The 13,401-nt window shown below is 35.5% G+C and overlaps 1 long non-coding RNA gene across 1 annotated transcript in view; it reads right to left on the reverse strand.

Annotated features, from left to right (window-relative positions):
• LOC116153008 (uncharacterized) overlaps nucleotides 1-13,401 on the reverse strand; it is a 136,486-nt gene that overhangs the window by 68,003 nt on the left and 55,082 nt on the right. Inside the window, exon 2 of the long non-coding RNA XR_004136664.2 lies at nucleotides 2,357-2,499. This is a non-coding gene — a long non-coding RNA (uncharacterized LOC116153008). The remainder of the gene's footprint in view (nucleotides 1-2,356; nucleotides 2,500-13,401) is intronic.

Below are 13,401 nucleotides of genomic sequence, written 5' to 3' on the forward strand. Positions count from 1 at the left end.
TAATCTTATTTGCTCTGATGTCTGATTTATTTGATATTAGTATAACCACTCCTGCTTTCTTTTGATTAATATTTGCCTTATATATCTTTTTCTCTCCTTTTAATTTCAACCTATCATGTATTTGAAGTGAATTCTGCACAGATAGCAGAGAGTTGGGTCGTGCTTTTTAATCTACTTTGCCAATCTCTGTCTCTTATTTGATGTATACAGACTATTTATATTTAACGTAGTTGTTAATAAATCAGGGCTTCAGCCTGCCATTCTATTTTTTGTTTTCAGCTTGTGCTGTTTTTCATTTTTCTTATTTCCTATGGGTTATCTGAATTTTATTTTAGAATTCAGTTTCAATTTGTTGACAGTAATTTCACAGTAATTTTTAGTGTATCTTTTTTGTAGAGCTTTTCTAGTGTTGTCATTGTGTAAAAACATTTAGAACCATAGTAGACTATGCTAGAATTTGACTCTCTCAATCAAACATAACTTAGGGACACAGGACAGGTAGAGAGATTTATTGCACTTACTCATATGTTTACTTCTTGCATTGTTCTTTCTACATCCCTGGTTTCCAAGACTCCATTTATTTTGATTTTAGTTTAGTAAACTTTCTTTATCCCCTTTTTTTAGGTTTGGCCAAGTGACAAATTATCTTAGTTTTCCTTTCAGAATGCCTGATTTTCTCTTTATTCTTGAAGTATACTTTCATTGGATAAAGATTCTATGTTTAAAGTTCTTTTCTTTCAGTACTTGAAAAATGTTTACCTTTTCTTTCTGATTTGTATGGTTTCTGATTTAAAAAAAAAAAAGGCTGTCATTAAAATCGGTCTCCCATACAAATAAGGTATTATTATTTCTCTCTTGCTGGTTTCAAAATTTATTTTCTTACTCCTTCTTTGTCTTCTTCTTTTTCTTCTTTTTGTCTTTAGTTTTTAGAAATCTGGCTATGATGTGTCTTTGGACTTTCTTGGGTTTATACAGTTTGAGATTAACTCAATTTCCTTGAATCTGTATGTTTAATTGTTTTTGCCAACTTTGGAAAGTTTTAAGCCATTTCTTTTTAAGTACATTTTTGGCCCAACCCTCTTTCTCCTCTCCTTTCAGGACGCTAATGACACAAATGTTAGGACTTACAGTCTCACAAGTCTGCGAAGATCTTTTTGTTTGTTTTTCCTCCCAGTCTATATTCTCTCTGTTGTTCAGATTTAAGTAACTTTTATTCTATCTCTGAGTTTATTTATTTTTTCTTTGTCTTCTGTTTTATTGTAGAGCCCATTCTTTGAATTTTAATTTCAGTTCTTTTTTACAGTTCTAAAATTTACATTTGTTTTTTTATATCTTCTATTTATTATTGGCTGAGACTTTCTTTGCTGAGACTTTCTATATTCTCATGTGTTTTTATTGTGTTCATAACTGCTTATGAAAGCATTTTTACGATGGCTAATTTAAGATATTTATAATTCTAATATTTTTGTTACCATGTTATTGATGTGTATTGATATATTTTGTGATTCAGTTGAAGATCATCCTGATTCTTGTTATCATGAGTGATTTTTTAAAATTGAAATCTAGACTTTTTTTTTTGTTGCGAGACTGAATCTTAATTAAGCTTTCTGTTTTAACTGGCTTCCTCTAACACTGCTCTGACTGGGGACAATGGGGTAGAGCTTTATCACCAGTAGAGGTAGAAGTCCACATTCCCCTCTAGGCCTCCATTTACACCTGCTAGGGGAGGCTCCTCATCACAGCTGAGTGAAGGTGGGGGTTCTGCCTCCCTAGTACTAGGTGTTTACTGGGACTTCCTTGACTGGGAAGCATAGGATTGCCTTGTTACTGCACTCTGTGTGGCCTCCACTGGCACTTCTGTGAGTGGGACAGGTTGGCTTTATTACTACCAGGCACTGGTAAAAATCCTGATTCTCTAGGTTCCCTCTGACATCACCCTAGTAGAGAATGGAAAGGGCTCCATACTACTACCAGGTGGGGATGGAAACCCAGGCTCAACATGTGGTGTACGCTGACATCTCAAAGGAGGGGCTGTTCGTTACCACCAGGTAGGAATGAAAATCCCAGCTCCCTACCCAGCTCTCTCTGATACCATCTTGGGGGGGGTATTAGGATGTCTAGAGCCTGGTAAGGGTGGAAGTACAGACTCCCAGCTCCACCCTGGAACAGTGGTGGAGCCTGTAATTTTTCTGTTTTTCGCCTTGCTAGGCTACCCATTTCCCAGTCTTCTGGCTCGAGAGAAAAGGATTTTGTTGGGGGTTTTTTCCCCCTGATCTCATCGGGGTGTTCAGATTGCTGGCTCATTCAGCTCTAAATCTGGGATATATGAGTCAAAAAGAAAATCCAAGAAACTCACCATGGTGTCACCTCTTGGTTCCTGATGTTCCTAGGCTGCCTGACTTCTCTGTACCTTTCAAAGTCCTTTTTGTTTGTTTTATATGTATGTCCAAGTTTTCTAGTTGTAGTCAATGGAGGAATAGGGAGAAGTGCTCCATTTTCCTAGAAATACAAATTTAGGATTTTTTTAGTAATAAATTGTTGTTGCACTCTAAATGTATATTTTCTATAAAGATTATGTATTTGCTCCCTTTTTTCTTAGTAGGTGAAAGATAGAGTCCAGGTGCCTTGTAAGTGACATGTTGTCCCTTTCTATGTTTCTGGCAGGAGTTAGATAAGAAAAAAAAACTATATTTAGTAATATTATTGAAGATGATTAAACCCATTGTACTTCATTTGAGACTGAGATCTTCAGTTTCTTTTTTTTTTTAAAGAAGTTGCAAACTTATTAGATCCCAAAAGCTTATCAATTTTTTACTAGAAATATTTAAAATAACAAATTTGTGATGTGTTGGAGCAAACAGTCTTTACTGAATCACTCCCCAAACCATCATTTCAAATGCCAAGATTAACAATGGAATAAAATTGAAAATACTTATTATGTCACACAGTGATTAAATTGACTGTAGATGATACTTTGTCCAATTAGTCCAAGTTTATTTTCTCCAGAAATGTCTCTAGTTCAATATTTCAAGTGGACATTCACTTGATTACTCATTGGTTTTAAAACGGTTGCCTATAATCTGAGCTTGCAACATTTGTACAGATTTAAGTAACTATTGAACTTATTAATGAATCATCACTGAGTGTTACATTAAGGAGCATTATTGCTACCTGATTGTAGTATCTGGTTAAAAAGAGGCATTAGTCTACCTAAACCAAAATTTTAATTTTCAGGGAGTAAAACCTCAATATTCATTTAAATTTTATCAAAGTGTTTCTTCACTGTTTACAGTGGGAGTTGAGTTAGTAAGGGGTGCATGGGTTTTGAAACTTGACAGGTTAATAAACAGATCTCTTTCCTGTTACTAATATATGACTTTGTGCCTTGCCTGTAAAACAAAAGATAATAGTATGTGATGTTGAATGGATAGAGATGCAAAGTATGAGGTACATAAAGAATCTATCAATGTTTACTGTGCACTGTCACTGAAGAACTACATTATTGAATCTGTTTTGTGCCACCTCACAGAATAGTGGCTCCCAAAAGACAAAAATCCTGATCTTAAAAAAAAAAGCTTTCTACTCAATAGGAAAGTTATAAAATGTGTAATGAAGTATGGTACATGATAACAAATAGTAAGTACTATAAGAAAGTTGAAAAAATACGCTTTAAAAGAGAAGAAAAACACCTTTTGCTCTTAAGTTTAACGAGACTTCAGGGAAAATGTGACATATGAGCTACGTCTTAAAAAAGGTTAAAATTTCAAAATACAGTGATGAAGGAAGCCATTTTCATTCGAGAAAACAGAATGGGAAGTTATGCATACAAATATTTTTAGAGTATAATCAGGAAACAAAGGTGTCTTCAATTGGATTAGAATACTAGTAGCATGAATTGTCATACTGACCTATAAAAGGTAAAATGGGACCAGGATATTCAATCCTTCGTTTGGTAGTTTGAAGGAACTTTTTATGGCTTTGAAGCAGGGCAATGTCCTGATGGTTTATGATGTTCCATCGAGATGGACATGTATTATACATCAGAAAAGTAAGAGAATGGAGACAGGGAGCTAAATTAATATAAAAACTTTGAATACAAAAACATACAATATGTGTTGTAATCTCTGCAGAAGACTTGGGGGTAAAATGGGTCAAAATTAATTATAATAGCACTAATTTATAAAAATAAAACTCCCTTTGTGGATGCGTCTCCAATCTGTATTTTTAGCACTAACTGGAATTCTCCTTCTACACTTCCAAATGCTGTTGAAAATTATGACCAAAGAAAGTAACTTCCCTTTGCAACCTATTTTCAGTGTTCTGTGCATTGAATTACTTACTCATTAGTCAATTCACTTTTTTTTATTCAATGAACAACTAGTAAGCTCCATGTCGGTGCTAAGATAATGATGAATAAGACACCAATCTTGCCCCCAGTAACAGTCCAGTCCAGGAGTGTGTGTATATATATATATTTATGTGTGTGTGTGTGTGTGAGTATGTATTCAAAACATAAATTACAAAATTGTGTGAGGTTAATCAAAACATAAATTATAAAAGAGTGTGAAGGGGTAATGAATTCTCACAGACTGGTTGATGCCTGTATACTGCTTCTCTCTCACTGGAACAAACACAACAAGCCCATACATGATTTATAAATACTAACACTAGTTTTCCAATGATTATTTTACAATAAGATCTAAGTTTTTCATATTTATATTCCTTACTTTAAATACAAACTAACTTATATGAACTATAAAAAATAATTTTAAAAGGTATGAAATGTATTTTATTATTTCAAGAGGCAATTTTTTTCTTTTTATTAAAGATGTACAATTACATTGTCATGTTAGTACTAGAACTGGAGAGGATTTGAAGGAAAACCAAGAGTACAAATGTCTGTTTTTTCTGAATCACAAGACAATGCCCATCCCTTTGTTAATACGCTAAATAAATGTTTATTCAGTCCTCAACGACATCAAATTTATTGTGAATAAGGTCAGATATAATAGATGTCTGGATATCATGCATTGGAAGTGCCTGTGGTTGCATAGGTACAGGATGCTCTCCAGACATCATACGGTAGGCAGAATTCTAAGACAATCCCTGAGATTCCTACCCTTTGATATACATGCCCTGTAAAATCCCAAAAGAGTGAATATGCTGAGATAGCATTCCCACCATTAGGTTACTAATCAGTTGACTTTGGTTTAAAACAAAAGGAAACTTATTCTCGGTGGGCCTAATCAAGCTAGCCCTTTAAAAGAAGAAGCGATGGAGAGACAGTCTTCTGCTGGAATCAAAGATGGATAATTGACAAGATGAAGAGAAGAGGGCCACAAGGCAAAGGGCTAGAGGGAGGCCCCCAGGTGCTGAGAGCAGATCCTAGCTGATAGCTAGTCAGAAAGAGCAAGGACTTCCATCAGACAGAACAACAAGGAAATTAACTCCTCCCTCAATTACTAAGGTTGGAAGAGAACCCTGAGCCTCAGATGAGATTTCAGTCCTGGCTGACACCTTAAGTTCAGTCCAGTGAGACCCTAGCAGAGGAAGGAGCTAATTCCTACCTGGATGCCTGACCCATGAAAGCTGTAAACTCATTATTTGTGTTTCTTAAGTACTAAATTTGTGGTAATTTATTATGCAGCAATAGGAAACAAATACATCTACCCAACAGCCCATATGTGGAAGAAGAGATGGGAAATTTTTGATTTATTTCTTCCTGTGGTTTAAAAACAAAATAATGGCTCAGTAGAGAAGGAATTAAAAGAAGGGGATTTATTTTAAGAGCAAAAGGGTTAAGGGAATAATCACAATGAGGGTTAATAATAGGAGTAAAAATATAATATTTGAGAGACTCAGCAGAGTGAAAAGCCTTGGTTGCACAGTGGGCTCCGAAATGTCACAGTGCAGTTGTGAAATGGATACAAATGCTACCATTGGGGGCTGACAATAGAAGTGAACTGCTTAAGTAAAGTACATTGGTGATCACTGGGATGGAGTCATTGTCCACGTAAATCTTGAAGACATTCATGATGATGGCAGGAGTGAGGAAGAAATAAAGATTATGATCCAGGTGTCAACACCTGTGATAAGTAGGGGTTATGAGCAAAGCTGAGTAGAAATCTGTAACTAAAGGTGGAGTGTTACAGGCTGAACTGTATCCCCACAAAATTGATATGTTGAAGTACTGAACCCCTGTACTTTTGGATATGAATGTATTTGGGAGTAAGGTCTTTAAAGGGGTAATTAAGTTAAAATGAGGTCTTTAGGGTGGGTCCTAACCCAGTAAGACCAACTGTAAGAAGAGCTTAGGGCATAGAGAGACACAGAGGGAAGACCATGTGAGGACACAAGAAGACACAGCCATCGACAAGCCAGGAAGAGAGTCCTCAGAAGAAACCAACCTGCTGGCATCTCAATCTCAAAATCGTGAGAATATAAATTTCTGTGGTTTAAGCCAAGTCTGTGGTACTTATGAAAGCTTTTGAAAACTATTAAAATTATCAGAAGCTTTCAGTTAATACATTAGAAAATTTTAGTTAATTTTTAGTTAACTAAATTTAATTTAGTTAATACATTAGAAAAACAATTGAAATTACCACCTGTTGATATGCCAACATATCACAATACAGCCATTGAGCCTGAGCAGGCTGTGGGGAAATGTGGCAGTTCTTGCCTGCCCACACCTGCACATAAGCAGAATCTGTTGTCGGGATAATCATGAAGTAAGAACAGTGGCTTTGGTGGGTCCCACTTTCGTCCCTCCTGAATTTTTTGTCCTTTGTTGGTGAGATTTTTCTTTATACTGACCTTCATGGGTCATTTATTTTAGTGCATCATTGGACACAGAAGACTTTTTCTCACTCCCTGGAAAACACATCATCATGTATTATCAAAATACTTAGGCAGAATTTAGATGGTTGGGAATAATAGACAGACTAATTCTTTCAAAGTTAGATCTTTAAAATAGTTAATGGCTATTATTTCAGGCTACCTAAGAAAATGTGATGACAAACTCCACTCCCTACTCTGATAAAAAAATGGAGACTGTATCATTTTAAAGGTTCTTTATAGGTTTCAAAGTAATGTCTCTCAATACTTACTCTTTTATATGCTGTTTCAGGCTGGCTCCTCGACTACAAGGTCTCTCAGAAGTCTCAAAGGAAAGATTAATTCCACTCCCCCACTGCAAATCCTCTATTATATTTGTAACTATGATTTGGTCCAAGATGGGGAAAATTTTCCTGATTTATTTTTTTACTGCGGCTTGAAGCCAAAGCAATGGCTCAGTAGAAAGAGACAAAAGACAGAGATTTATATTAGAAGGGGGAAAAAAAAAAGAGTTGAAGAATGAATAATCATAATAAGGGTTAAGAAAAGTTGTGGTAAGAATAAAGTTTGAGGAAATTAGAAGATTTTGAGAAACTCTAGATGTGTAAGTGAGTGTGTGTGTTTATCTGTGTAAATCCATAAATATTTACGCTTATGTGTTACTGAGTCATAATGTTAAGTATAATTCTTACATTTAATGCCATAAGACATTTAATGTAAAAAAGCTGCTTCATGGTGCAAAGGAAAGTGAATTTCTTCAATTAGAAGAAGCTCATTATCAAGATGTGCAACAGGGCCTTAAATTGGAAAGTTTCAACTAAGGCATCAATCTATCATAGATGCGTCATTCCAAAAGAGGTTCTTATCAAAAGCAAAGTTTCGAATTAGATAACCAGAAACTAGTTACACGGCTTTGAACACTGTGATTTTTAGAAGCAGAACATACAGGCTGAAAGAGTAGAGAGACTTTCTTTGGAAGGATCCATTGCAGTTTTAGCCTCCTCGCACACATACACACACATATGGTATCTGAAGCCTTCTGTAATAGCGGGGTGTGAGTGCACTTTGATGACAGGGGAATAGACATGGAAACTGTAGTAGAAATTTCAGTCCAGAGTGATTTTTTTTTTTTTAAATCCTGAGGGGACCCCAGTGGGTGATGGGAGGTTGAGGAAGCAATGGTAGTGGCCAATTTAAGGAGATGCACTGTGTACATGAAGAGAGTCATAGATAGGCTTAGTCAGAAAATCTCCAGCAAAATCCGCAAAAGAGCCCCTGAGTGAGCCAGCTTTAAATATTTGCCAGACCCAAAGAAGATCAGCTTCCTTGACATTGGTACCCCAGCTGCAGCAATGCAGAGATGGGAGACCAGTATTCACATGCAGGGCAAGGAGGACCAATGACAGGTGGGTCTTCTGCATTCTGTATTGTTAGCTGGCCTCTCTCAAACCCTCCAAAACCAGGATTTGAAGATGACTATTTAGTATAGGACTCTCTCATATCCAGAACTCTCTAAGTCACTTTATGGATTATTGGTTAGCCCAGAGGGTCTCAAAATTTTTGGTCTCAAGACCTCTTTACATTGTTACCAATTATTGAGAACCCCAAAGATGTTTTGTTTCTATGGCTTACATCTATTGATGGTTATTGTATTAGATACTAAATCAGACAATTTAAAATACTTATTTCTTTAAAATAATAAAAATCCATTGCACATTGACATAACTCATACATTTCTATGAAAAAACCTATAATTTCCAAAATAACATATTTAGTAAATGGAGTGGCATGGCCTTACATTTTTGAAAATCTCTTTGGATTCTCATACCTGCTTCTGAATTCAATCTGTTGTGTATGTTGTTTTAACTGATGGACATGAAGGAAACCTAGCCTCATGTAAGTGCAATGTTGCAAACAGAAGGACCTCAGGGACCCCCTGAAATTGCTTTGGAGACTCCCATGTCCTGTACACACACACACACACACACACACACACACACACACACACACCACTGTGTGTATGTGTGTATATAGACATATATTTAAAACCCCAAAGCACATTATATTAAAATTGAAATTATATGATATGTAATTGCATATAATTATAATATATATTTACACATATTTATAAAATAAACACAATGATATTATATGTTAACTATAAGCAACATTTCTTTCTAGACCTGATTCTTAAAATGTCAGACTAGCAAAGAGAAACTGGTTTTGGAAGGCTGAAGTTTAAAATGTAACTACAGGCACAGAAGTGGCTGTGGACACTATCCTTAGGTCAGAAATTTCAGTTTGTTTCCTACCCTGTCACTTCAAGTCTAATTCTCAATTTCTTCTTCTTCTTCTTCTTCAAAAAAAGTGATAGGACTGGAGTCCAGAGTCCCTCAGGCCCCCATCTGTTCTAACACATAATCATTCTCATAGATCAAGTAAATGAAGCTTGTACCTCACGGAACTGACAATCTGGTTTTAGGTTAATTTAACATTTCTAAGACTCTGGTTCAGATGCCTACTCCAGTGATAATGCGTGATAATGGATTAGCTCAAGACCTCCTTCAATTAAGGTCTACATAATACATGTAAATGTGGTTAGAATGTAGACATCCCTGGGGAAACTAAAATTGTTCTCATGCTTAAGGTATTTTATGACTCTTACATCTTCTTAAATTTTACCTTGTCTGTTCCTTCCGACCAGTTTCCTTGACTAAGCATGAAATGGTCTTGGCCTGTCTGGTGTGCAGGTAACTCCAGTTTGTGGGTGAAGACAGCTCACCACCCAGCTGTGTCACCCGCCTACAGCCACGCGTCTTATTTTCAAGCAGTGACTTCTGCATCTGCAAAGTGCTATTTTCAGCTCTGTTCGTACTTGACAGCTTTGCTTCCTTGTGCCATGGAACTGTTCAAAGACTTCTTTTTCTTTTCTGTCCTTAGCAAGTGACCCAGCAACAGAGCTGCCATTCCACACAGAGAGTTAGAGGCACTGGTGCCTAATCCCATCTGGCCTTGGGGATCTTGCAAGTAACTGTGCTGTTTAGTGCCCCTTCCCACATTCCTTGCAGGAGCTGACAGCCATTAAGGAAATGGTTGGCTGGAAAAGCTGACATTTTGGAAATAACCAATTAAAAGAATCTCAAGATAAAGAACCTAAAAATAATTCCCAGCACAACTTTTCTTGGCAGAGTAGAGCCAGCTGCTAAGAGAGGAGTTTGAGTTTGGTATCTTCCACATGCCTCATAGAACCCAATACTGAAGAGAAGCCAGATGTTTAATAAGGAAAAGGAAAAAAAAATACACGTGTAAAGTGCAATATACGTAAATCAGTGCTTGGAAAATACAACACAGACTACTACTGGGTGATATTCTTGGGGAACGTGGAGAGAGAAACAGGGACAAGTAGCAAAGTAACTCTAAATTGTTATTACACTGATGACAGTTTAAGTCAAGGGCATTTTTCCTTGTTTTCAAGCTGAAAATTTTTCTTATACGATTGGACTTCATAACAGATTTTTTTCTTTAATGCATTTGCAAAAATGTACTTCATACTGCTTTTATTATTTGATTTTCTTGACACCTTAAAAATTAGAGGCACTGGCATCACTAAAATAAAGAATACATTTCACTCTTCTACTATGCAGATTAACCTGTGCTGTGTGCAAAACTTCTGTCTACATCCTGGAAAGATCCATGCTCAGCATACACAATATAGGCCAGCATGGCTTAAAACCCATTCAAGGTGCAGATCAGACTATTGTGCTCCTTGGGAGTACATCTGAAACAAATTTTGAAAGGTCTGGAGGTTTTGTTTGGCAAAGAATTGAGCAAGAAATCTCTTGGGCTTCTTCTCAAGAATTTTCCTGAAGGAAATCTTTTGTGTGTGTGTGTTTGTGACATTCAGAAGAGAAAGTCAAACACTAAGCCTTTGGTAAGGTCCACACTCTCCTTTATTTGGATCAGTTCATATTCAGAACATCTGAAGAGCAGCATGAGCATAATGCATTTTAGAAAAAGATTAATACTAGAAGGTTAGTTCCTTAACATAATAAAAGTATTCTTTTGACAGTATGATAGCTAAAGGTCTAATTTATTATCAATAAAAATAACAGCTACCATTTATTGAATTTTCACTATGCTCCAATAGTCCTTTAATCCAGACAACAAAACTGAGATCCCGTTTTTACAGTTCGAAATCTAGATCAAGTAACAAAGCAAACAACAAAATGCCCTTCACTCTTCTGCACAACCGTATGGAATTGCTGTTTTTATAGCTAAAATATGACCGAGCATCACAATCTTATATAGTTCAATTTAAATTATAAATGGAGATATCAATAATAAATGCACTTACGGATTTCCCCTATCCCTATATTTTTGCTTTTGCTTAAGTGTATACTGATTTAACTGCTGGTTACTAGTCTTAAGACCACATATCATATCAAAATCATCATTGTAATGATCTTGATAAACAGATAAATTGTCCCTGTTTTTCTGTATTTCTTCTTTAGTCTAATTCTTTGATAAACACTATTCATAAATGGCAACTACCTTAGGTAAAGATCTTATTATCTAAATAAATTACAATACAGTGAAAAGAACAAAAAATAGAGACATGAAACTTTTATTTTAACTATTGGACATTAAGCAGTCCATAACTTTCGCCTCTGTTAATATTAGTGATTGTTGATACACAATTGTGTTAAAGATTTTCTGTACTGTAGGTAGAAACATATGCTGCACATTTGCAGCCAAAAATGTTCCATTAATTGTCCCAAGTGCAAAATGCATCACTGTGCATACTTGACTATCTATTTGACCCACATATAAATCTTTTCATTAACTCAAGAAACATTTATTGAAATTCCAGTCACTGTGGTTGTAGAAACAAAGCAAAAGAAAACATGCTCCCTACCCTCAGGGAGCTAAAAAGAAATTTCATAGTACAAATTTACTTTAGAGCATTATCCAAAGACAGAAAATGTTGAACATTTTGAGTTGTATGAGCATGGAATTAAATGTCTTTTAGGCAGTGAGTTTTTTGCCACTGAAATTCTTGTTTCATTCATTTTGTTTTTGCAACAAAATTCCAAATGTATATGTGTAATTTGTTAAAGCACTGTCTTAGATGCCAGTGAAACAAAGGAAAACATGAATTGAGGTGTGATATTTGCCCAGATGGTGCTCACTTTCCAGGAAAGACAGCATAATGCTGTAGAAAGAATATGGCTTTTCAAATAGATTTTGGTTTGAATCCCAGTTGCTTCATGTATAATCCGTGTATCACTAAGTAATTTTTTTCTTGAACCTTTAAAATCCTTTGAAGTAAGATGGGAATAATACTTTGTAGGGATAACAGTTTTTAAAGGTGAGTGTGAATACTTGTTTCTACCAATAAAACAAACAAACAGGGTCTTATTGTTATGGCCAGATGCTATTTTGTTGGGAGGCTACATACTTGTAACAAAAAACATAGTGAGCCCTCGTGGCTACGTGTGCTTTCTCTCTTTTTATCTCTAACTCTTCTCTCCCTATTCTCCTCTTTCTGAAACACACCAATTGAATGTATATAATTTGAAATAGTATTTTGACTGATATAATAAAACTGAAAAAATCTTCCCCTTTAAACATTTTCTTATCTATTTGAAATATTTTCCTTTTGTATTTATATGGACACATCTTTTCTATGCATTATAGATCAGACAACCTGTATTTGCTGGCATCCTTTTTACTCAGCACACTTTAATCTCTATATAGTTAATATCTATGTTTCTTACCCTGCCTTTCCCAGATATAAATTCCTTCTTTGGTGAACTGAATGCAGCAATGAACAATTCTGAATTTTTATGAACAAATTGAATTTTTATGAAATCTTGAGGTCATAAGAAAAATAAGAGGTCACTTTCACCATTGTGTCTGTAAATGTGTGTTTCTGCCTATGTGTGCCATTTTTCATGCATTAAGTTTTGGTTTTTGAAGATAGATGTTAAAAGAATGAGATAAAAAGTATAGGTAAACTATACAGCTAGGCAACCAGTGCTTTGCACGTATTACCCTTAAAAGCTGCCAGTAACTAAAAAACAACATTGATTAAGCACTTACCATGTGCTCTGTAATGTGTTCTTGGCTTTATATGCATTATCTAACTAACCAGCTTACACGCATGATACCAATCATTACAACAATTACATGAGAAAAGTCTTATTTAAAAACCCATTATAGAGATTAGGAAGCTGAAGCTAACAAAGTTTAAGACAACAGAAGTAAGAAGCAGGTTAAGTAGAATAAAACAATTCAGTGCAGATTCCATCTTAAAAAGTGAGCAACTTTCTGCTTAGATCAGCTGCTTCTGGGCATTTTTGAAAAGCTTCCTATTGATCTTCTGGCTTCAATTATTTAAAAACGACACTCAATCTTGAAGTTATAAAGAAGTCTGGTCTTAATAGAAGTACACTGTGTTCAAGAGTGCTTGTAAAAAGTTCAAAATATTTTTCATGGCCCCTAAACCATCTGAAATAAAGACACACAGGGGAACGTATTCATAACCTGAAGTTTACTTATGGGACC

This window comes from Camelus dromedarius, chromosome 2 (assembly GCF_036321535.1).
Source record: "Camelus dromedarius isolate mCamDro1 chromosome 2, mCamDro1.pat, whole genome shotgun sequence".
Lineage (NCBI taxonomy): Eukaryota > Metazoa > Chordata > Mammalia > Artiodactyla > Camelidae > Camelus > Camelus dromedarius.